Source organism: Orcinus orca, chromosome 18 (genome assembly GCF_937001465.1).
Source record: "Orcinus orca chromosome 18, mOrcOrc1.1, whole genome shotgun sequence".
In the NCBI taxonomy this organism is placed as follows: Eukaryota; Metazoa; Chordata; class Mammalia; order Artiodactyla; family Delphinidae; genus Orcinus; species Orcinus orca.
The window spans coordinates 31,972,797-31,998,384 of NC_064576.1; the positions used below are offsets into that span (position 1 = coordinate 31,972,797).

The following is a 25,588-nucleotide window of genomic DNA, read 5'->3' on the forward strand; positions in this document are numbered from 1 at the left end:
TATATATATATATCTGAATCACTTTGCTGTACACCTGAAACTAACACAACATTGTAAATCAACTATATTTCAATTAACATTTTTTAAATGTAAAATAAAATTGCTGTGCAAAACATGGACAATGGAGAAATAGGCATTTCATCAAAACAATGTTATTCTGTTAAGGAATGAAACAGATGCTGGTGTGAGCACTGCTAAGTGCAAAGCTTACTAGCTGAAGCTGAGGGAACTAGATTTAGACGAAGGATGTGCATTTCATTTTTAAAGCATTATCATTTTCCTGGGGATCCACTGACTAATATTCTTCCCTCCACAGCACTGAGTCATGGAAGGTCCTTATTACTGATTGGACTGTAGAACCACTTTTAATCCTATTTGTTATGCTTTGTCTATGGGATATCAGCACCAACTTTCTCACTGAAAGAAAAAAGGCAAGAATGAACAAGACTTTAGAAAGCTAGAAGGATGTTCTATCTCTCCACCTTAAAAAGTGGCATATAGGAGCCTGCATGTTCTACTCAAGCATTTCTCAACAATGGGTCACAATTCCTTGGGGATTGGAGAAGGGTTTCAAGAGCGTGTTCAAACTGAGATTTTCAGAAAGCTTCCATCTTTGTCCTGGGCACCAGCACTGCCTGAAAGAACAGTATGAAGAGCAGGAAGAAAAGGTGCCCATGGAAAGTGTGTGTGTTCAACCAGAAAGGGAAATTACAAGACAAGAGAAATGTCCACCCTTCCACACAGCTCCACACCCTTTTGCCACAAAACTATTGTGTTGAGAAAGTTTGATTACCACCACAGCCTGACTTCTGCCTGGTCCTTAAGTCTATGCTTATGAGGTGGACATAGAGAGTTGACAGAATCTATAAGGTCAGAAATGTTTACCTGCACTGGAAAGAAACTTGAGGTAAACCTCATGAAGTCTCCCTCCAGCATTCTTGAGCAGCACCAAAGATAACAGTGGTATAGTTGCACCAATGACCGCTCCACCCTGGACTCTCCCATAAAGGAAGAAGTCATCTTAGGACGTAGAAGGTACCACTATCATCTGTGACATCTCTAGAAAAAAGAAAACCTTCTACAGGCAATACAGTTTGTTGCTGAGCTATTAAAAGATTTCAAATTCTTCACACAAGTCCTGCTGAGAATACCTGCCGCTCCATTTGAATATAGTGCCCTAGTATTAGACAACCCCTTCCTATAATTTTGAAACTGAATCCATCCAAATTTCCTATAATTTTGTTATAGGAAAGATTTCTCTAGTTAATGTTTTTCAATTCAACAGTCATTTATTGAGACCCACAATGTGTCAACACGTAAGGAATATGTCACCTGCTCCAGAAGGGAAACTAAAGTTGTCAATAAACACACTGAACTGTGTGAGAAGTGTTATGAGGAAAGTAAAGCTAGGGTGTTAAAGGTGAGGTGGGGACACAGCTGCTGAGCGAATTTTTTAAACCAGTTTTCTAAGTAAAATTCCTTTCCTAAAAGAATTCTCTTTTAGCTATTTGATATCAGTTACTAATGGAATTCCTGACTAGGATTCTGATTTCCTACATAAGCCCCCTCATTTACTTCTAAATTATAAATCAGTACATCATTCAGTCATTCAACAGTTACTTGAGCACCTACACATGTGCAAGTAAAGAAGAATCTTTTGATTTCTAGATCATGAATCAATGGTTTAAAGAGCCTCAAGCTATCCAGAAAATTTCAATCCTTGAGCAGAAATATCAGGTCTTTTGCTTGTTATTCTTTGGTTAGCTCTCTGGAAAGAATTTGACAAGAGTCCGGGTGAGACATCTAAAATAAAAATAAAAACCACCTTACCGATCCAGGGAACTTTTTACATCAGCATATCAAATTATATCCAAATAGCCAATATGAAAATTGCTCTCCAGATTTCATAGCATAATCAAACAATAACAAGAAAAAAAAAGGTCCTTCCAAATATGATCTAGGTAAGATAACCAGCAATGTTTATCTTTCCCTGAGCTATTGTGATGATTAATAAGATAATGTTCACAAAGGACTTTGAAGGAGTAATGTAATGTACTTTGAAGCATTATCATTTTTTTATTAATGAGTTTTGATTCAGACAACTGCCAATTGCACTACAGCCATGGTAAACTCTTGGTCATCTCCGCAGAGGAAGGGACACATGATCCAAAGGAGCAAATAGCGTATGGTGGCAGCTAATATTTGCTCCAGGAAAAAGCCAAGTCCTGCTAGAGACAGAAGCTACCAGGTAAAGCAACTAGAAAACAATCGGGAGGGACAGGTTAGGATGTTAGGATGGGACCAAAGCTAGTATAGAAAGAAACGCACTCTAAATGTACATAGAGAAAATTTAAAGAGATAACTTAGAGTTCCCACACCAAGGCAAAGTTAATTGCATTTCATTCATTCATTCATTCACTTGTACTCATACCAAATATTAATTACCTCTATGTACCAGGCAATGTTCTAAGTGCTCAGGATATAAAAACAAATAAAACAGCCCCCGTTTTCTAGGGACTTACACTTTATTGGGGGGGCAGAGAGGAGAGGAAGTAGAGAAGCATATAGACAAATAGTTACTATTGAATTATAGACTATATGAAAGAAATCCATACAGGGAGAGGGGACACAGAGGAAGAAGAGCTCCTAGTAATTCCCTTCCCATACAAAGAAGGGAAGTACTGGGAGAAACTCAAGAAAGATTGTGTATTAAAAGAACAGAGGGAGGAAAGGCATTTCAAGTAGAGGGAACATTGGTCATAGAGATCGTCTGTGAACAGTGTCCCCTAGAGTCGTACCAGTGACCACTCCAAACTCAGTGACCCTGGTTATGAGTAGAGGTTTAAGGGGCCCAAAGTGGAAAGCAAAGTTTGGTCAGAAGTTAAGGACCAGCTCTAGGAATTATGATTTATCCTAAAGGCATTGAGAACCCTCTAGAATTTTTTTAAACAGGTAAGTAACATAGTCATATTTGTGGTTTGGGGAGATTTCTGTAATATCAGTATGAAATGTAGATTGGAGAGAAGGTCTGGATGGAGAGCTTGTTGTCACTGTCCTTGTGAACAATTCCAAGGGATGAAGAGGAAGGGAAAAATTTACATGTGAAGGAGGTAACATCAGACTTGGATATTGATAAGAGGAGAAGTGGGGGGAAGGAAGTATGAAAGTCATCCCCAGGGTCATGACTTGGGTGGCAGAGTCAGTAACCCAAAGAGGAAAAGGGAAGAAGAAAAAAGCCAGTGGGCAGAAAGTTCACGTATTCCTTCTCTTGGTCACCAGCCTCACCACTCATCCTGTCCCCAAGATACCTGTGCACCTCAAATTACTCTTGTGAGACAGGAAGAGAAGAAATGCCAGATGGAACAGGGGCTCCAGAAATAATTCTCTCCCCTAACTCTCTCTGGGGTTTATTGCATCCTAATGCTGCCTGGGACATGCATTCAAAGGGTTAAAGTGGTTAAAGTTGTTTTAGAGGCAAATTTCAAACAATGTTTCTGTCACTCCCCTTTCAGATTCCTTAATGGCACCTAAATGAAAATAAAGGTTCAAATTAAGTTCAGAAAACTTTAAAGCACTTTTTAATGGTGGAACTTCAGCATTAAGGGTTTCTTTATTTCTTACTTTGTTTCATGTGTTAAATATTAACTTGAATTTTGTAAGAATTCAAAGTTTTAACAAGTAGTTTTTATACTTGCCAATTAAAAATGTGTCTACAGTAATAAATATCTCAAACATCCTTCAAATGACAAATATATTTCCATGGCATAGACTTTAGAACATGAAGTAATATCCTAATATAATTAATGTGCCATAATTATATAAATATTCTACTTTTAAGCAAGTCATATGTCTACACTTAAACAATTTTTAAACCAAAAATTTGTAGTGTCATTATATAAGAATTTGTCATATCATTTCTATTTTTTAAAAATAGCATTTTCAAGGAACTCACAATGTGATTTGCTAAAATTTGTTTTAGTATTTTCTAAAGTGAAAAAAAAAAGATGTGAGGAAATCATAGTAAACTTAAAACTGACAAGTTCTATTGTGTTAAAATATGATTTAAAATGTTTAGGGCAAATTTTAAAGTTGTGTAAGAAGTGGGAGGCAAGTTGCAAAATGCTAAAAGAGATAAGCCAGTAAACTTCAAATAAAATAAAATATGTAGCACAGTTACTCTGTGAATACGCTGAATCCTCCATAAATGTTAGCTTCTTACCTATCTTCCCTACCCATCTAGATATGCAAATATGTTGACTAGTTAATGAGATAGGAGAATGGCCAATGACACGCCCACAAGAGCCAGGCATCTTAGAGTAAGACCACCATGGGCAACTGAGCTTCTCCTTAATTTTTCCTTGTGTACAATTTTGCAATAGAGTAAAAAGACAGAGTGTTTCAAGCCCGTGATAAGAAACTTTTCCTCTTCTTGCAAAAAGAGACACAGGAAAAAAAGAGAGAGGAGGAGACACAAGAGACAGAGTTAAAGATATCCTCACTCAGATAATACTAAGAAAGTTAGAGAAGCAATGAATGCCTTCTCTAGTAAGCTCTGTGCTCCTAATTAAAATGTTTAACAACCAAAGCAAAAACACTATACAGTCTCTAAGCAAGAACAGCCTAATAAGTTTCTGCTTTAGGAAAAAATTCAAGGCAGTTGAAGGATGTTTTCTATTTAGCCCAGGTTAGAAAGAAGGCATTAAACAGTCATTGAAAATAGTATAGTGACAAAGGTATCAATCCATATCAAAGTTGGTTATGTCTTATTGGTTTCATAAACAGTCTCACATCATTAGGGGTATACATGTAAAGCATTATTTCCTCCACTCTGTTGGCTGCTGTATTAGTTTCCTGGGGCGGCTATCACAAAGTACCACAAACTGGGTTGGCTTAACACCACAAAATTTATTCTCTCACATTTCTGGAGGCTAGAAGTCCAAAATCAAGGTGTCAGCAGCGCTATGTTCCCTCTGAGACTCTGGATAGAAACCTTCCTTGTCTCTTACTAGCTTGTAATGGTGGCTGTCAATCCTTGACTTTTTTTTTGCTTGCACCTAAGTCATTCTAGTCTCTGCCTCTGTCTTAACATGGCATTCCCCCTGTGCTTCTCCGGGTCCAATTTTCCCTCTTCTTGTAAGGATCCCAGCCATATTGGACCAGGGTTCACCTTAATTCAGTATGACTTTAAACTTAATTGCATCTGCAAAGACTCCATTTCCAAATAAGGTGACATTCACAGGTACTGAGGGTTAAGACTTAACTTTTTTTGCGGGGAGACACTATTCAAACCATAACAGCTGCCATTGCTATAATTTGTCAAATCTTCCTCTCCCACTGAGTAGTAGTTCCCTTACAATATCTCAGCCTGATTCTAGGTTATCAGGTACTCATATTTATCAATACCATTTCATTTATGTTTGTAAGATTCAGTCCAGTTCATGTCATCAGATGCAATCCAAAGCTCATTCTCCTTCCCGGTTGGAGTCTCTTCTGCAGCTTCCACAGTCTAGGGGTGAAGAATGTATTCCGTTTTCTCTCACACCCTCTCCTTTTCGCAGAGCTTACCCCTCTGGAGTTGGGTTAAAATGGAGGGAAAGGAAATGTCCACTGACTTCCCATATACTGCATATGACACCATGATGGTCTTGAATCATCAAGCCTATGAATGGGCTTTTTCCACATGGGCTCCAGGTGGACATGAGGTGGCCATTCCCCTAGGTGGAGGATGGCCTCTCTTGAGATTGAGTTACACTTCTAGATGATGCTTGGTTGGCAAGAGCATTCATAGCCCCCAGCTGGCATGTCTCCTTTCTCAGTGCAACCTGGAGTCCCATTCTCATCAACCTTCTACAGAACCCACCTCTGGGACAGTGAGCAAAGGAAAGATTCATTCTATGTATATCTTGGAAATAAGGAATTAGAAGTGGAAAGCATTTGTCCCCTGAGGCGGACAAAGTGAGTTGTCTACATGATGCCTATTTCCCACTTCTTCCATAAAAGAACCCCAATTTTGTGTGATGTAGCAATGTAGTGAATGAAATACCTTTCTTCCCAGCCTTTCTGGCAGCTCAGGGTGCCATTTGACATAATTTTGGCCAGTGAGAAATAAACAGACATAGGGATTCTGAGATAGCTTCTGATGTCCTGATAAAAGGAAGCACTTTCAGCTGGTTCTGCCCTTTGCTGTTTTCCTACCTCAGAAGCAATCATGAAGAATCACAAAGCGCCAGCCCCCATATCATACATCTGTTGAATCAAAGCTGGTAGCAGCTTACCTACAGGAGCCTGATCAGTTGAGGAAAATGAACTCTTATTTGTTTAATCCACTATTAATTGGGTTCTCTGTGATTTGAAGTCAAAGTGTCCCTAGACTGATTTTACCAAGGCTGGTTTAGCAGATGTTCTTCTCCCCACTGGAATGGCTCTGCCAGATCAAGAAGAGCTGTGTCTGCAAACACATGAACCAAGGAAACAAATGATCAGTCTCCCTTCTTGCAAGTTGGAAAGTTGTCACATCTAGTAAACCAAGAACACTTTTGGTCCCTGAATTTCATTTTCATCTCCATATTCCCCTGTCAGTCCGACTCTCCAAACCTACCTTCAATGATCTGGTACCATATTTTCCTGAGAAGTTTCATGACTGTTTTTGTTGCTTGTAGCTGTTTAATGATAATAATAATCCAGGTCTTCTTCTATCTTTATTATAGTGCAGGCTCCCAAAGAACACTCCCTTGGCCTGTCTGAACAGGAAATTAAATTGTATAGACAGGATGATCATGTCCATATAAAAGGTCAAATTAAATGAGTTAACAAACAAAAAACCATGGAAGAGAAATCTATAAGAATATTAAGCATAGTTATCATTGGGCAGTGGAATTTTTTTTTACTTCTCTGTTTTTCTTGAGCTATCTGTGTTGTTCATGCTTTTTCACAATTCACAGAAAGAAAATTTAAGTCTTTTTAAGCTAAGAAAATTAATAATTAAAATTATAGAGATTTTCTTTACATCTCAACTATAAAGAGGTACAAAATTTGTACATTGGTGCTACAAGTCTGAGAGAGAGTGTTCCACCATATGCTAGCAATTTACTGCTCCAACTGATTCTGTGGGATTCTGGGGGGGATCTGGGGGTCACAAAAGCACTTACAAAATTTCTTCCCGCACCCACTGGAGCTCTAATGCTGATTCCCAACCATTCTAGGTTCTTCTGGAGTTAAATCTTCTTATCTTCATCTTTCTTGATGATATCATAAAAAATCTTTGAAAGAGCATTTTTTGAAATTCATGTATTTCAAAACTTTCTGATTTGTAAAACAAGGAACCCAAAAACAATATTGCATCCCCTGAATTTCCACCACTCTATTTTAAAAGCGAGTTCTTTGAAAAGTGTTTTTCAAATTTTATTTCGTAAAAACACCACAGTGCTTCCATATTTTTATTTTAATTTATATTTGGAGATACATATTTATGAATAAAACTCACGAAATAGTACAAGAAAAATTTGAAGTGTAAGTCTGTCTTTCACTTCAGGTCCCCCAACCCACGTCCCAGAAGTATATTGTATCAATAGTTTGCTGTGAAATTTTTCATACAGATGAGTGCACACAGATATGTATCACTTTTATCACTCATACACAAAAAGAGGATTTTATACACTACTGTTCTTTATCTTGTCCTGATCGCTTAATGAGATATCTTGGAAACATTTCCAATCAATACCTACAAATATATTCACTATTTTAATCAGCTACATATTAAAGTATATGCATATTGTAAATTATTTTTACATCCCCACAGTTTGAGACACTTAGAGAGTTTCTAATTTTTGTGAGTACATACAGTGTTATAATTAAAACCATTTTACATATATATTTTTGTACGTGTTTGGGAAAAGTCCCAAGAAATGTATTAAAACTGCCAAATTTCTCTCCAGAATTTCTACAAATGTATGTTCTCATAAACAATACAAGTCAGTGCTGATTTCCCCATGTCCTTGCCAAAACTTGATTTCAACTTTTATCATATTTGCCAATCTGAGAAGTGAGAAATGAGATTTTATTCTTTTAAGTTGTATTTCCTTTAGATACTTTTAAACTATAATAAAAATGAATACACACTAAAAAATGCTAAATGTTAAATTTCAACACATTCAACATCTCTGACATGTTCATTTAACCTGCACAAACTTACAAATGAAGCTTTCCCTAACATTTGTGCATGTATTTGAACTTGGACAGGTATGTATCACTCATTTTACTGTTCATTTTTATAATTTGTACTTTCACATACCCATTCATGTACAAACATGGTTCCATAGCTGTTATGTTCCTGGATCAATCATGCTGGACAGGTGTCAGGGGTGTCACCCGTCATCCCCTGTGCTCAACTCGGCATCATATTCCACGGTGTACCATGTCATGTAAACATCTTAGTACAAAAGGTTTTAGCTCCTATGGTAAGTTTGAATTGTTTTAATTTATCTGCCTTAGATTTATGATAGGCTTATACACTGCACACTGCTTCTATTACTTGCTTTATGAATTTGAGTTGCCTATGAGATTTCTTTCATTTTTTTAAATAGCATTCTTAGAGTATATGATAGTAAAAATATGAAAACAACCTTAAATCCATCAGTAGAGAACCAATTAAATTAATTTGATTTATCCACTATATCTTTTATTATGTGACATTAAAAATAATAAGATCAATCTAAATAGGAGATAATAAATACCTCCCTAACATCTATTGTTTAGTGATGAAGTGCAGAGCAGTTTTATAGTATTCTTCCATTTGTGTTTTTTAAGTCATATATGTGTATATATATATATATATATATACACATATATGTGTACACACATATATAACTTAAAAGCTTATATAAGATTGGAAGCTTATATAAGATTGTCAAAACAGTGGTTGGCTCTGATAAGGAAGATGGGGGCTAGGAAATAGAAATGGAAGAAAGACTTTCTTTTGTGTAGTTTTTTCCCTTATATATCTGTAATTTAAAAAGAAACTCACTGTGTACAATTTTTTTAAACATATTTATGAATAATAAGTGGAGAAATAGGTCTCTGAGAAACAAGCAGCTGTACACAAAGCCCATGCACTTGTAAGAGAGATAGGGTTATATTCAGATGTCCACCACAAACATTATTACTTAAGATGGAGGATTAGAAACTATATAGATCTATAACATCCAGAAATAAGAACTGACAACACTAAGAAGAAACAGAAATTATACTTTAGAAACTAAGAGAACTACAAAAATATATCAGTAGAGGATTGTTAACTCTATGCACATTGTTGTGTAACAGATCTGTAGAACTTCATTTCGCATAACTGAATTCTAACCCACTGAACAGGAATGCACCATTTCTCCTTCTCCTAGGCCCTGACAATCACCATTCTACTTTGTGTTTCTAAGAATTTGATTACTTCTAATACCTCATATAAGTAAAATTGTGCAATATTTGTCTTTTTGCAATTTGCTAATTTCATTTAGTATAATGTCTTCAAGTTTCATCCATGCTGTAGCATATGCCAGAATTTCCTTCTTTTTTAAGGCAGAAAAATGTACCATTGGGCATATATATATATATATATATATATATATATGCCACAATTTCTGTATCCATTCATCCATTGATGCATTGTTGGACATTTAGGTTGCTTCTATACCTTGCTTATTGTGAATAATGCTGCAATGAATATGGGTGTGCAAATATCTCTTTGAGATCCTGTTTTCAATTCTTTTGGATATATAACCAGACGTAGGATTGCTAGATCATGTGGTAACACTATTTTTAATTTTTTTAGTAACCTCCATACATTTTCCATAAAGGCTGCACTGTTTTACAATCCCACCAACAATGTGCAAGGGTTCCAATTTCTTCACATCCTCAACACTTGGTATTTCTGGTTTTCTGAGAGGCCATCCTAACAGGTGTGAGGTAATATCTCATTCTGGTTTGATTTGGATTTCCCTGATAATTAATGATGCTGAATATCTTTTCATATGCATATTGGCCATTTGTATATGTTCTCTGGATAAATGTCTATTCAAGTCTTTTGCCCATTTTTTAATTGGGTTATTTGTTTTTATTACTGATTGAAGTAGTTCTTCACACATTATGGATATTAACCCCTTATCCAATATAAGATACGCAGATATTTTCTCCCATTTCATAGGTTGCCTTTTAATTCTGTTTATTGTTTTCTTTGTTAAGCAGAAGTTTTTAAGTTTGATATAGTCTCATTTGTCTATTTTTATTTTTGTTGACTGTACTTTTGGTGTCATATCCAAGAAATCATTGCCCATTCCAACATCATGAATATTTTCTCCTATGTTTTTTGCTAGGAGTTTTCTAGTTTCGGTTCTTATGTTTAGGTCTTTCTTTAATCATTTTCAGTTAATTTCTTTATATGGTGTAAGATGAGTTCATCTGTATGCCTTTGCATGGGGATGTCCAGTTTTCCCAACACCATTCACCATTGTGTAGTTCTGACACCCTTGTGGAAGATCATTTAACCATACACACTAGAGTTTATTTCTGGGTTTTTGACTCTGTTCCATTGGTCTCTATGTCTATCTTTTATTTTGTTTGTTTTTGTTTTAGGTAAAGAAACAAATTGTATTTTCTGAAGGAATTCTTTTTTAAAAAAACATACTTATCGGAGTATAATTGCTTTACAATGCTGTGTTAGTTTCTGCTGTATAACAAAGCTAATGAGCTATACGTATACATATGTCCCCATATCTCTTGCATCTCCCTCCACCCCACTCTCCCTATCCCACCCCTCTAGGTGGTCACAAAGCACAGAGCTGATCTCTATGTGCTATACGGCTGCTTCCCACTAGCTATCTATTTTACATTTGGTAGTGTACATATGTCCATGCTACTCTCTCACTTCATCCCAGCTTACCCTTCCCAACCCCCATGTCCTCAAGTTAATTCTCTACGTCTGCATCTGTATTCCTGTCCTTCCTATAAGCTCTTTAGAACCTTTTTTTTTTTTTTAGATTCTATATATATGTGTTAACATACGGTATTTGTATTTCTCTTTCTGACTTACTTCACTCTGTATGACAGACTCTAGGTCCATCTACCTCACTACAAATAACTCAACTTCATTTCTTTTTATGGCTGAGTAATATTCCATTGTGTATATGTGCCACATCTTCTTTATCCATTCATCTGTCGATGGACACTTAGGTTGCTTCCATGTCCTGGCTATTGTATATAGTGCTGCAATGAACATTATGGTACATGACTCTTTTTGAATTATGGTTTTCTCAGGGTATATGCCCAGTAGTAGGATTGTTGGCTTATATGGTAGTTCTATTTTTAGTTTTTTAAGGAATCTCCATACTGTTCTCCATAGTGGCTGTATCAATTTACATTCCCACCAACAGTTATGAGGGTTCCCTTTTCCCCACACCCTCTCCAGCATTTATTGTTTGTAGCTTTTTGTTGATGGCCATTCTGACAGGGGTGAGATGATATCACAGTGTAGATTTGATTTGCATTCTTCTAATGATTAATGACATTGAGCATTCTTTCATGTGTTTGTTGGCAACCTGTATATCTTCTTTGGAGAAATGTCTATGTAGGTCTTCAGCCCATTTTTGGATTGGGTTGTTTGTTTTTTTGACATTGAGCTGCATGAGCTGCTTGTAAATTTTGGAATTAATCCTTTGTCAGTTGCTTCATTTGCAAGTATTTTCTCCCATTCTGAGGGTTGTCTTTTTGTCTTCTTATGTTTTCCTTTGCTGGGCAAAAGCTTTTAAGTTTCATTAGCTTCCATTTGTTTATTTTTATTTCCATTTCTCTAGGAGGTGGGTCAAAAAGGATCTTGCTGTGATTTATGTCATAGAGTGTTCTGCCTATGTTTTCCTCTAAGAGTTTGATAGTGTCTGGGCTTACATTTAGGTCTTTGATCCATTTTGATTTTATTCTTGCGTATGGTGTTAGGGAGTGTTCTAATTTCATTCTTTTACCTGTTGCTGTCCAGTTTTCCTAGCACCACTTATTGAAGTAGCTGCCTTTTCTCCACTGTATATTCTTGCCTCCTTTAACAAAGACAAGGTGACCATGTGTGTGTGTGTTTATCTCTGGGCTTTCTATCCTGTTCCATTGATCTATATTTCTGTTTTTGTACCAGTACCATACTGTCTTGATTACTGTAGTTTTGTAGTATAGTCTGAAGTCAGGGAGCCTGATTCCTCCAGCTCCATTTTTCTTTCTTTTTTTTTTTTATGGTACACGGGCCTCTCACTGTTGTGGCCTCTCCCGTTGCAGGGCACAGGTTCCGGATGTGCAGGCTCAGTGGCCATGGCTCATGGGCCCAGCCGCTCCATGGCATGTGGGATCTTCCCAGACCGGGGCACGAACCCGTGTCCCCTGCTTCAGCAGGTGGATTCTCAACCACTGCGCCACCAGGGAAGCCCCCCAGCTCCATTTTTCTTTCTCAAGATTGCTTTGGCTATTCAGGATCTTTTGTATTTCCATACAAATTGTGAAAGTTTTTGTTCTAGTTCTGTGAAAAATGCCATTGGTAGTTTGATAGGGATTGCATTGAATCTGTAGATCGCTTTGGATAATGTAGTCATTTTCAAAATGTTGATTCTTCCAATCCAAGAACATGGTATATCTCTCCATCTATTTGTATCATCTTTAATTTCTTTCATCAGTGTCTTATAGATTTCTGCATACAGGTCTTTTGTCTCCTTAGGTACGTCTATTCCTAAGTATTTTATTCTTTTTGTTGCAATGGTAACTGGGAGTGTCTCCTTAATTTCCCTTTCAGATTTTTCATCATTACTGTATAGGAATGCAAGAGATTTCTATGCATAATTTTGTATCCTGCTGTTTTACCAAATTCATTGATTAGCTCTAGTAGTTTTCTGGTAGCATCTTTAGGATTCTCTATGTATAGTATCATGTCATCTGCAAACAGTGACAGGTTTAATTCTTCTTTTCCAATTTGGATTCCTTTTCTTTCTTTTCCTTCTCTGATTGCTGTGGCTAAAACTTCCAAAACTATGTTGAATAATAGCAGTGAGAGTGGGCAACCTTGTCTTGTTCCTGATCTTAGAGGAAATGGTTTCAGTTTTTCACCATTGAGCATGATGTTGGCTGTGGGTTTGTCATATATGGCCTTTATTATGTTGAAGTAAGTTCCCTCTATGTCTACTTTCTGGAGAGTTTTTATCATAAATGGGTGTTGAATTTTGTCAAAAGCTTTTTGTGCATCTATTGAGATGATCATATGGTTTTTATCTTTCAATTTGTTAATATGGTGTATCAGATTGATTGATTTGTGTATATTGAAGAATCCTTGCCTTCCTGGGATAAATGCCACTTGATCATAGTGTATGATGCTTTTAATGTGCTGTTGGATTCTGTTTGCTAGTATTTTGTTGAGTATTTTTGCATCTATGTTCATCAGTGATGTTGGCCTGTAGTTTCTTTCTTTGTGACATCTTTGTCTGGTTTTGGTTTCAGGGTGATTGTGGACTTGTAGAATGAGTTTGGGAGTGTTCCTCACTCTGTTACATTTTGGAAGAGTTTGAGAAGGATAGGTGTTAGCTCTTCTCTAAATGTTTGATAGAATTCGCCTATGAAGCCATCTGGTTCTGGACGTTTGTTTGTTGGAAGATTTTTAAACACAGTTTCAATTTCAGTGCTTGTGATTGGTCTGTTTATATTTTCTATTTCTTCCTGGTTCAGTCTTGGAAGGTTGTGCTTTCCTAACAATTTGTCCATGTCTTCCAGGTTATCCATTTTATTGGCATATAGTTACTTGTAGTAATCTCTCATGATCCTTTGTATTTGTGCAGTGTCAGTTGTTACTTCTGCTTTTTCATTTCTAATTCTGTTAATTTGAGTCTTCTCCCTTTTTTTCTTGATGAGTCTGGCTAATGGTTTATCAATTTTGTTTATCTTCTCAAAGAGCCAGCTTTTAGTTTTATTGATCTTTGCAATCATTTCATTCATTTCTTTTTCATTTATTTCTGATCTGATCTTTATGATTTCCTTCCTTCTGCTGACTTTGGGGTTTTTTTGTTCTTCTTTCTCTAATTGCTTTGGGTGTAAGGTTACATTGTTTATTTGAGATTTTTCTTGTTTCTTGAAATAGGATTGTATTGCTGTAAACTTCCCTCTGCTTTTGCTGCATCCCATAGGTTTTGGGTCATCGTGTTTTCATTGTCATTTGTTTGTAGGTATTTTTTGATTTCCTCTTTGGTTTCTTCAGTGATCTCTTGGTTATTTAGTCGTGTATTGTTTAGTCTCCATATGTTTGTATTTTTTTTACAGTTTTTTCCCTTTAACTGATATCTAGTCTAATAGCGCTGTGGTCAGAAAAGATACTTGATATGATTTCAATTTTCTTAAATTTACCAAGGCTTGATTTGTGACCCAAGATATGATCTATCCTGGAGAATGTTCCATGATCACTTGAGAAGAATGTGTATTCTGTTGTTTTTGGAGGGAATGTCCTATAAATATCAATCAAGTCCATCTTGTTTAATGTATCATTTAATGCTTGTGTTTCCTTATTTATTTTCATTTTGGATGATCTGTCCATTGGTGAAAGTAGGGTGTTAAAGTTCCCTATGATTGTGTTACTGTCGATTTCCCCTTTTACGGCTGTCAGTATTTGCCTTATGTATTGAGGTGTTCCTATGTTGGGTGCATAGATATTACAATTGTTATATCTTCTTCTTGGATTGATCCCTTGATCATTATGTAGTGTCCTTCTTTGTCTCTTGTAATAGTCTTTGTTTTAAAGTCTATTTTGTCTGATATGAGAATTGCTACTCCACCTTTCTTTTGGTTTCCATTTGCATGGAATATCTTTTGCCATCCCCTCACTTTCCATCTGTATGTGTCCCTAGGTCTGAAGTGGGTTTCTTGTAGACAGCATATATACAGGTCTTGTTTTGGTATCCATTCAGCCAATCTATGTCTTTCGGTTGGAGCATTTAATCCATTTACATTTAAGGTTATTATCAATATGTATGTTCCTATTACCATTTTCTTAATTGTTTTCGGTTTGTTTTTGTAGTTCTTTTCCTTCTCTTGTGTTTCCCACCTAGAGAAGTTCCTTTAGCATTTGTTGTAGAGCTGGTTTGGTGGTGCTGAATTCTCTTAGCTTTTTCTTGTCTTTAAAAGTTTTAATTTCTCTGTCGAATCTGAATGAGATCTTTGCTGGGGAGAATAATCTTGGCTGTAGGTTTTTCCCTTTCATCACTTTATATATGTCCTGCCACTCACTTCTGGCTTGCAGAGTTTTTGCTGAAAGATCAGCTGTTAACCTTATGGGGATTCCTTGTATGTTATTTGTTGCTTTCCCTTGCTGCTTTTAATATTTTTTCTTTCTATTTAATATTTTTCATTCATTCATTCATTCATTTTTGGCTGTGTTGGGTCTTCATTGCTGTGTGCAGGTTTTCTGTAGTTGCAGTGAGCAGGGGCTACTCTTCACTGCTGTGCACAGGGCTCTCATTGTGGTGGCTTCTCTTCTTGCAGAGCTCGGGCTCTAGGCACGAGGGCTTCAGTAGTTGCAGCATGTGTGCTCTAGGGTGCACAAGCTTCAGTAGTTGTGGCTCTCAGTCTCTAGAGCACAGGCTCAGGAGTTGTGGCACATGGGCTTAGTTGCTCCACCACATGTGGGATCTTCCTAGACCAGGGATTGAACCCGAGTCCCCTGCATTGGCAGGCAGATTCTCAACAACTGTGCCACCAAGGAAGTCCCTGTATTTAATTTTTGATAGTTTGATTAATATGTGTCTTGGCATTCTCCTCCTTGGATTTATCCTGTTGGGACTCTCTGTACTTCCTGGGCTTGATGGACTATTTCCTTTCCCATATTAGGGAAGTTTTCAACTATAATCTCTTCAAATACTTTCTCAGTCCCTTTCTTTGTCTCTCCTTCTTCTGGGACCTCTATAATTTGAATGTTGGTATGGAAATTTTATCCCAGAGATCTCTGAGACTGTCCTCAATTCTTTTCATTCTTTTTTCTTTATTCTGCTGTGTGGTAGTTATTTCCACTATTTTATCTTCCAGGTCACTTATCCATTCTTCTGCCTCAGTTATTCTGCTATTGATTCTTTCTAGAGAATTCTTAATTTCATTTATTGTGTTGTTCATGATTGTTTGTTTGCTCTTTAGTTCTTCTAGGTCTTTGTTAAACATTTCCTGTATTTTCTCTCTCCTATTTCCAAGATTTTGGATCATCTTTACTATCATTACTCTGAATTCTTTTTCAGGTAGATTGCATATTTCCTCTTCATTTCTTGGTCTGGTGGGTTTTTACTTTGCTCCTTCATCTGCTGCATATTTCTCTGTCTTCTCATTTTGCTTTACTTACTGTGTTTGGGGTCTCCTTTTTGCACGCTGTAGGTTCATAGTTCCTGTTGTTTTTGGTGTCTGCCCCAGTGGATAAGGTTTGTTCAGTGGGTTGTGTAGGCTTCCTGGTGGAGGGGACTAGTGCCTGTGTTCTGGTGGAGGATGGGTCTTGTCTTTCTGGTGGGAAGGTCCACGTCTGGTGGTGTGTTTTGGGGTGTCTGTGACCTTATTATGATTTTAGGCATCCTCTCTGCTAATGGGTGGGTTTGTGTTCCTGTCTTGCTAGTTGTTTGGCATGGGGTGTCCAGCACTGGAGCTTGCTGGTTTTTGAGTGGAGCTGGGTCTTATCTTTGAGATGGAGATCTCTGGGACAGCTCTTGCCAAAAAATATTACATGAGGCCAGGAGGTCTCTGGTGGTCCAGTGTCCTACACTTGGCTCTCCTGCCTCAGAGGCCCAGGCCTGACACCTGGCCAGAGCACAAAGACCCTGTCAGCCACACAGCGTAGCTTCCTTTTGCCTTACTATTCCTTGACAATGGTTTTATACCTCATACATACACCTAATATTCAGTCAGGTTTTGTTGTTGGCCTGGAGAGAATCCACTGCAGTGATGAAGTTCAGAAATGTAAATGCTAAACTTTCACTTCTGGATGGTATAAAAGACACACTCTTTCCCTCTCATGCCAAACCCCTTCACTAATCAAGGTCATTTGAAGACTTGCATGACCTCTAAGCAGCACATAACCTAACAATAAGATGTTTGCTTGCATTTTCCAGAAACTTGGAGTCTTCTATGTCTACATTTATGCCAGTACCATACTGTTTAGATTACTACAGCTTTGTTACATGTTCTGAAATCAAGAACTGTGAGGCCTTCAGCTTTGTTCTTCTCTCTCAATATTGTCTTGACTATTCCCAGTGCTTTGAGATTTTGAATTTTTGATTTTTCCCTATTTCTGCAAATAATGTCATTGGTAAGTGGTAAAAGTAGGCATCCTTGCCTTGTTCCTGACATTAGAGGAAAGCTTTCAGTTTTTCACCACTGAGTATAATGTTAGCATCACATGTGACCTTTATTCTATTGAGGTAATATCCTTCTATTCCTAGTTGGTTGAGTGTTTTATCATGAAAGAGTGCAGAATTTTATCAAATGCTTTCTCTGCAACAATTGAGATGATCATGTGATTTTGTCCTTCTTAATTCTCTTAATGTGGTGTATCACACTGATTCATTTTCACATTGAACCATCCTTGCATCCTAGGGATAAATCCACTTGGTCATCATGATAATTATTTTAATGTGCTGTTGAATTTTGTTTCTAGTATTCTGAGAGGATTTTTGTATCAGTGTATTAGTTTGTAGGTTATTTTCTTTGTTTTTTCTTGCAGTATCTTTGTCTGGAACAGTCAAATGATTTTTAATGTAAGGGAAAACATACTTCAGTCCATGATAGTATCAAGTTATTTTGAGAGTAATAAATGAAGTTTATAATGATGACGCTGAATTAGCAAAAAGAGGTTAAACTATGTTCAACTGCGTCTTTAAGAAGTCAGGAAAGTGCATTATTGCCTCTAACAATAATGGTTAACTTTTTTAAGGTTAGTATTTAAGGAATATTGGTCAATGACCCGAAAAGGTCTTTTTAATGTTAGTTTAATAAGATATAAGTATCTGTGCTTTTCAACATCATAGAAGTTCCCCCCTACAACACAACTATTATAGAAATCAAGAATGCCATGGAAACTAAGCTTATAGTGTGTGGTTTTCAGCCTAATTCATGTAAGATTAAGGAATCTACAAACCACAATATATCATCTTTCATTATAGAAACATTCACAGCTCCTAACCCAGTGTAGAGCAGTGGCAAACCTGTCCGAGAAAACCTACCTGTTCTGATCCCTGTCCCTTTGAAGTGAAGAGTGATTTTATATATTTTTTAGAAAGCATTAAACAGAAATTACCCATAAGTACTTCCCTCTAAAACTGCAAAATCAATTTTAGAATACAAAGAGAAGGAAATTTGTTTGGCGTCTGAAATGAATTCTTTTTTTCCCTCTTCATTTAATATTTGTTTTGATAATTCTTCTGTGTCTCTGTTGATGGTATTTACTGTTCAGTTGCTAATGTAGTTTTTGGTCTTTAAAGCTTTTAACCTTTCATCTTTGGTAATTCAAGTGGCTTTAAGAAATCTATTTCACTTTCCTCATGTCCAACAATTGATCTTCAATCAAATTTTCTTTCAAATGGCCCAAACACTTTATTACCTATGGTGTACTCCAACTCAAAGAGGCCTTTCTGAACCATGTGTTTAGTGACCTTTTAAAACGTCCTGGTTGGTGTTCTTTCTTTCTTTCTTCTTCTTCTTCTAGTTAGTGTTTTCTTCCCTCCTTCCTTCCTTCCTTCCTCCCTCCCTCCCTCCCTCATGCCACCCTCGCTCGCTCTCTCCCTCTCTCTTTCTTTATTCTTCTCCTTCTCCTTCTGTTTGAGGGGCTGTTAAGAGTAAGAAGGGCAGGGGATGCTGGATGGATACTGAATGTGTTACAGTCGTTGGAAAAAGACAGACCTCCTTAAGTCATATTCTTTGTTTTTTCTTTGTTTGGTTGGTTTATTGCTTTTTAAAGAATTCATTCACATCTAATTTTGCAAGCTTGAGATGCCTGGATTTTTTATTCATATTTCTGAATCACCACGGTAATCTTTGCTACAAATCATGGTAGAAATTTTAACTGTGAAGTTATTTCCTGTCATGGCAAACAACTTAATTGAGAAGCTTGATTATCCCCTTGGCCTTCAAAAAATCCCAGTGTACCAAGAGATTGAATCCAATTTAAATTCCTTTGTAGGGTAAATTCTTCAGTAATGTAATAATATCATCCCATTTCCACTGATATAGAAGGTGTGGAAACACTTTTTTACCATGCTTCCCCCTTTTTAAAAAAAATCCTTTCTCCAAAATTTTGCAGCACATTTAGTCAAATATAACATCCTTGGGTATTTCTTTGGGGTTTTAATTATATCAATCTTTTTATAAAAGGATTTTGAGGTAGAGCCTAGTGCATTCCATTCACACACTGCAGTGATTAATTCCTATTGCTGCTCAGTCACTTGTTACTTTATTTTTAGGGGCAAATTTATAGCAAGTCCTGGATCACATGTACAATGGTATTTGAAGTATCTGCAGCTGCTTACATAGCAGAAGTTCCAAGCTACATTCCTGTTGTGAATCATAGGTTTGTGAGGATGGTATCACAGTAGCAAGAAAAAGAACTAGACTTTTGGAAGTGTGCATGTACTCACACGTACATACACTAATCTCTAAATGATTCTTAGTGTGCAAAATTGAGAGCATCCTTTAAGTGTCTTATCAGGGAAATGTCACCTCCAAAGAATGTTATTCACATCTGATTGAGTATTTTCTTGAGTCAAGAATCTTTGATACTCCAGAATACATACATACGTATGTCTATATGTCATGTAGAAATGTGTGTGTGTATGTCATATAGATGACCTAATCAATTCCTCCCAGTTTTAAAACTCTGTGATATGTTACTCTCTACTGTATTTCATCTTGGAACTGCCATTGAGTAATTTATATTGAAGACGTCCCAGTGAGGTGCTGTGGCCTGTCATGTGGTAATAGGGAATGTATCGAGGCCTTTCTAGTCCAATTATCATAACCTGTTTACCTCCATATGGATTGATCTCACACAGAAATCATTTCAAGTCACAGTGTTCCTAATGAAAGTTAAGACTTCAGATCCTGAATTTAAATGGCCTGGGCTTGAATTTTGGCTCTACAGTGTTCTAACTGGGTAGACTTGGGCAAGTGCCTTCATCTAAGCCTCATTTTGGTCTTCTGCCTACCCCACAGGTCGGCTCTATGAATGAAATGGGATAATGCATGTAAATATGGTCAAGACAGTTTGGGCTCTTGATAAACCCTCACTACATACAAGCTATTTTTGCTGTCCTGAAGAAGCAGGATAGAGGGTCAGTGCTTTGGTGGTGCTCTTCACTGAGCTGAGTGGAGAGGAAGGCCACCATAGGAACAGGTGCACTGTGGAAATGAGCATGTGTCTCTTCAAGTAGTCTCTAGCAGAACGCTTAAAATTCCTTAGTGATGGCATGATCTTTGAGGATGAAGACCTCTTAAGCAAAGATGGGCTCATCTCAAGGCAAAAAGGATAATTGTCTCAGATGGAGATTGGCTAAAATAGGGAAGAAAGTACTTTTCTAGACTCATACGAGACAGACTCGATGCCTCCTGAATTCATAAGTTATGCAGGGAAAATTGTATGCCCCCAAACAAAAATTATTATGTGACTCAAAATGCACTTCTTCTGTTGATCTTGATGAGAAGGAAGGCTCACAGGAGAGAATCTCCTATGCTGGACTAAGCAGTCATCCTGGTTGAGAAGGATTATGGGAAAGAGGGACCATAAAAAATACCCTGATCAAAGTAGCATGTGGGAAAGGAAAGAAAAAGAAGCAGAGTGATGAAAGAAAATAAAAGCAACGTGATTAAAGCATGCAAAAAAATACACTTCTCTTTCTTTTCTAATTAGGCTCAGAATTCAATAAGAATTTGACTCTTGCTCATAAGAAGGGGAAAAGAGGAATAGGAAAGAGTTAGAAATATCTAAAGACTAAAAGGGGGTAATTTGGGATGGGTTTCCCTAGAGTTGAGGCAACAGAAAGCAATTTAGTCAATCCATGGCTACATCTTAATTACTCTCATAGACCTCTGTATAGATACTTGATTAAACTCAACTTTGTTATTCTTTGGGTGCATGGGGCGCATTTTCTTCTAAATAAACACTCATTTTGAAACCCTCAAATGTATCACAGGTGAACTGAAAAGAAAATGATGTGATATTTGTGCATCAGAAGAGAAAACACAAGGGCTATGCCCCCCAGAAACCAGGGGAAAAGATAAAACAGAGATTTAAAGTATGCAGAAAACACTGGATGTTTATTCACCACTTTTCTGAACAGCCAGTTCTATCCAAATGGGATGCTTCATTAAATAGAATCATAAGACATTTTTATCAGAGTAGAAAAGCGATATTCTAAAGAAAAAATGTACAAGGAATAAGTGGAAAAAATGAAATTCATAGGTTAACAGAGTGGTAGAATTTTTATTTCTCGGTGGGCAGAATTTAATAAATGAGATCTCATTAAAAGAATGACTCAGGTTGAGGGGTAAGAGCCAGGGTATATAATGTTTACTACTCTTTATCCTAAGAAGTAGTTTGCATTGCCAACCAGTCTCAAGAAGTTTGGGGATTTTATACTTTCCTGTCGGGTCAAGAAGTTTATGTCAATTTTGAGGTCATTTCAGTGTTTTTCGCAAAGGATTGGTCCATGAGAGATTAGGTCCTTTGGACAAAATAATGGATTTGCATGAAAATTTGTCTCTTTCAAGACAAGAATCACCCAGTCCTGGACCATGGCACTAACTACAAATGTCACAACATTGTCATTGTGTTGACACATTTTTTACTCCAGAGGCAGAAAAACCCTTTTCCAAGTTTCTCCCCAGGCCCTGGGGAGTAGCCAGCGATGCCTTTCCATGTTTTTGTGAAATCTGCAAGTAAAATACTTTAACTGCAATTGGGAAAGACTGTTGTCACCTTTCCACAGCAACTTCTGCTTTATCACAGTCCTCTCTTGCTAGATAGTGTTGGAACGGCCATAGGTATTTGGGGGAATCTATCCAAGGCATTGGTTCTCAATGATGACAGAAGTGGGAGTGATTTTGCTCTTAAGGGACATTTGGAAATGCCCAGAGACCTTTTTTGGTTGTCATCACTGGTTGCATATTATTAGCATCTGGGGAATAAAGGCCAAGGATACTGATAAACATCCTACAACGCACAGGACAGGCCCACACAACAAAGAATTACCCAGTCCAAAATGTCAATAGCGCCACGGTTGAGAAACTCTGGGCTAAGGGGGAATTGAATAGAGGTTATATTTAGTTTGGATTTGGTGGATATCTTTATTTGGTTTGCAGCCCTTTCCCTCTGTGTGGAAATAATGCCCCTAAGATCCATGGCACTTACTCACCCTGTGTTGTGATACAAAGGAGCGAGACCAAAGGTTGTTTTGCTCTACGAAAATGGGAATGTGTCCTAAGATGTTCTAAGTTTATGGGTAGTAGAGAAAGGGCAAGGTTTACAAGGAGCCAAAACTATTCTGTGAAATTCTTCTAGTCATCAGACATGTAAGATTATAAATGGAGGATTGGATTCTCAACAACATTGAGTTAAAAAGAGACAATTCTTGTCAGAATATACTCAAAGAAGGAGCAAGTATGATTATGCGCTCGCCATACATTTTTCCTTTATTTAAACCAATATTTTTTCTTTTTTTTTTGGCCACGCCACTCAACTTGTGGGATCTTAGTTCCCTGACCAGGGATTGAACCCAGGCCCTAGGCAGTGAGAGTGCGGAGTCTTAACCACTGGACCGCCAGGGAATTCCTTCATTTTTTCCTTTTTTTTTTTTTTTGATGAGAATTGCACAAGAGAACTTATCAGAATTCCTGTGTTTGTAGGGTATAGCTCTATAGCAGTAAAATTATAGATTTTATCCATTTCATCAATAACAAAAGACATGTTTGCATCCAGCATGCTAAAAGACTAGATTATCTTTCCAACTTCTGTCCAGAAAATAATATTCCAAAAATATTGTACTATGACAAGGTGATCAAAAACTATGAAGCCAAAAATATGTAGAAAAAAAAGCATTACAAAAGTGTGTCAGCAAAAATAAACTCAAAATGGATTAAAGACCTAAATGTAACACCAGACACTATAAAACTCTTAGAGGAAAACATAGGCAGAAGACTCTATGACATAAATCACAGCAAGATCCTTTTAGACCCACCTCCTAGAGAAATGGAAATAAAAACAAAAATAAACAAATGGGACCTAATGAAACTTAATGAAGCTTTTGCACATCAAAGGAAAACATAAACAAGACAAAAAGATAGCCCTCAGAATGGAAAAAATATTTGCAAATGAAGCAACTGACAAAGGATTAAGCTCCAAAATTTACAAGCAGCTTATGCAGCTCAATATCAAAAAAACAAACAACCCAATCCAAAAATGGGCAGAAGACCTACATAGACATTTCTCCAAAGAAGATATACAGATTGCCAACAAACACATAAAAGGATGCTCAACATCACTAATCATTAGAGAAATGCAAATCAAAACTACAGTGAGGTATCACCTCACTCCAGTCAGAATGGCCATCATCAAAAAATCTACAAACAATAAATGCTGGAGAGGGTGTGGAGAAAAGGGAACCCTCTTGCACTGTTGGTGGGAATGTAAATTGATACAGCCACTATGGAGAACAGTATGGAGGTTCCTTAAAAAACTAAAAATAGAACTACCATATGACCCAGCAATCCCACTACTGGGCATATACCCTGAGAAAACCATAATTCAACAAGAGTCATGTACTACAATGTTCATTGCAGCTCTATTTACAATAGCCAGGACATGGAAGCAACCTAAGTGTCCATCGACAGATGATTGGATAAAGAAGATGTGGCACATATATATAATGAATATTACTCAGCCATAAAAAGAAAGGAAATTGAGTTATTTGTAGTGAGGTGGATGGACCTAGAATCTGTCATACAGAGTGAAGTAAGTCAGAAAGAGAAAAACAAATACCATATGCTAACACATATATATGGAATCTAAAAAAAAAAAGGTTCTAAAGAGCTTAGAGACAGGACAGGAATAAAGACGCAGACGTAGAGAATTGACTTGAGGACACAGGGAGGGGGAAGGGGAAGCTGGGATGAAGTGAGAGAGTAGCATGGACATATGTACACTACCAAATGTAAAATAGATAGCTAGTGGGAAGCAGCCGTATAGCACATAGAGATCAGCTCTGTGCTTTGTGACCACCTAGAGGGGTGGGATAGGGAGGGTGGGAGGGAGACACAAGAGGGAGGAGATATGGGGATATATGTATATGTATAGCTGATTCACGTTGTTATGAAACAGAAAGTAACACACCATTGTAAAGCAATTATACTCCAATAAAGATGTTTAAAAAAAAGTGCCTGGCAGCTAGTTAATAAAAATAACGTTGTATATCTAAATTTTGTCATGTTTGTGATACTTGCCAAATTAAAAATTTTTTTCTCATTCACAGTAAGTATTCACCTTCCTAACCAATTTTCATGTTTTGAATTTTTCTCTTCTTAAAGAAGGAACCAGTAGTACATCAGCTTTAGACCCTAGAAAATCACTGTGGGCTATCTAGTTTGTGTTTCCAAAGAATTCATGTTTGTGAAAAAAATCCTGCATGTGTGTGTGTGTGTGTGTGTGTGTGTGTGTGTGTGTGTGTGTGTAAAACATATGTATCTAACATTTTCTTTTTTTTTCCACCAAGCTCACCCAGAGGAGGTCCTCATCAACTTTCAGACTCTTGTGGTAACCTCTGACTGGTCTTCCTGCCCCCAGTCTCCGCTCTGTCACATCCAGTCCATTATCACGCAATCCCAGTGCCTACTGTGAACACACCACACACCCATAAACAAAGAGAAACAGCTCTAGACCAGGAGATGGGGATGCCCCATTGGCAGCCGGCACACCCCTCTATCCTGGCCTTATCCACGTCACTTCCTTCGCCTCTAGTCTGTAGAGTCCTGGTAGGACACGAGATTGATCTTTGTCTTCAGTACCTACTACAGTGGCTGTCCCCAAGCTCTGGCCACAGTTTGGTGTATCTACATGCACTTTGTAGACATGGAAAACCTAACTGCTTGTGTACTTTTAAGCAATCAAATCTTGCTATGTATGGTGTCCTGCAACTTCATGGCTGCTCTTTCAAGTCAGCTACATTTTGCAATTCAGCCTTTTCCAGATACAGCTGGTTCAAGACTGGTATCTGGTGAAAGAGAAACACGGGGCCTCCTGCTGGCTGGCCATCCTGGGTGATTGTTTCTCTGTCAACCAACAGGATATCCCTAAAGCAGTTCTGTCCTCCCTGCTGGGGATGACCCCACCACTGCTCAACAGGCCACAGCTGTCCTGCCATTGGCTGTCACCCAGACGCGGCCCTTGTCAGGACACACGGGGCCAAGCTAGGAGGAAACTAGCTCCAGTGCGGGCAGATGAGCCACGTGGGGAAATGCCTGGGTGTTCAAGGTCATGTCAGAGAGAAGAGAAGGAAATGACTAAGAAGGAAGAAGGAAG

General features: G+C 37.5%; 1 long non-coding RNA gene across 1 annotated transcript; it reads right to left on the bottom strand.

The window, feature by feature from the left end:
* Positions 1 to 39: 39 nt before the first annotated feature.
* LOC125961900 (uncharacterized) lies at positions 40 to 24,919 on the bottom strand. The gene is made up of 3 exons (XR_007473004.1): positions 24,788 to 24,919; positions 6,599 to 6,740; positions 40 to 6,448 (listed from the first exon to the last, which is right to left on the bottom strand). It is a non-coding gene; the product is annotated as an uncharacterized LOC125961900 (long non-coding RNA).
* Between the last annotated feature and the right edge of the window lie 669 nt (positions 24,920 to 25,588).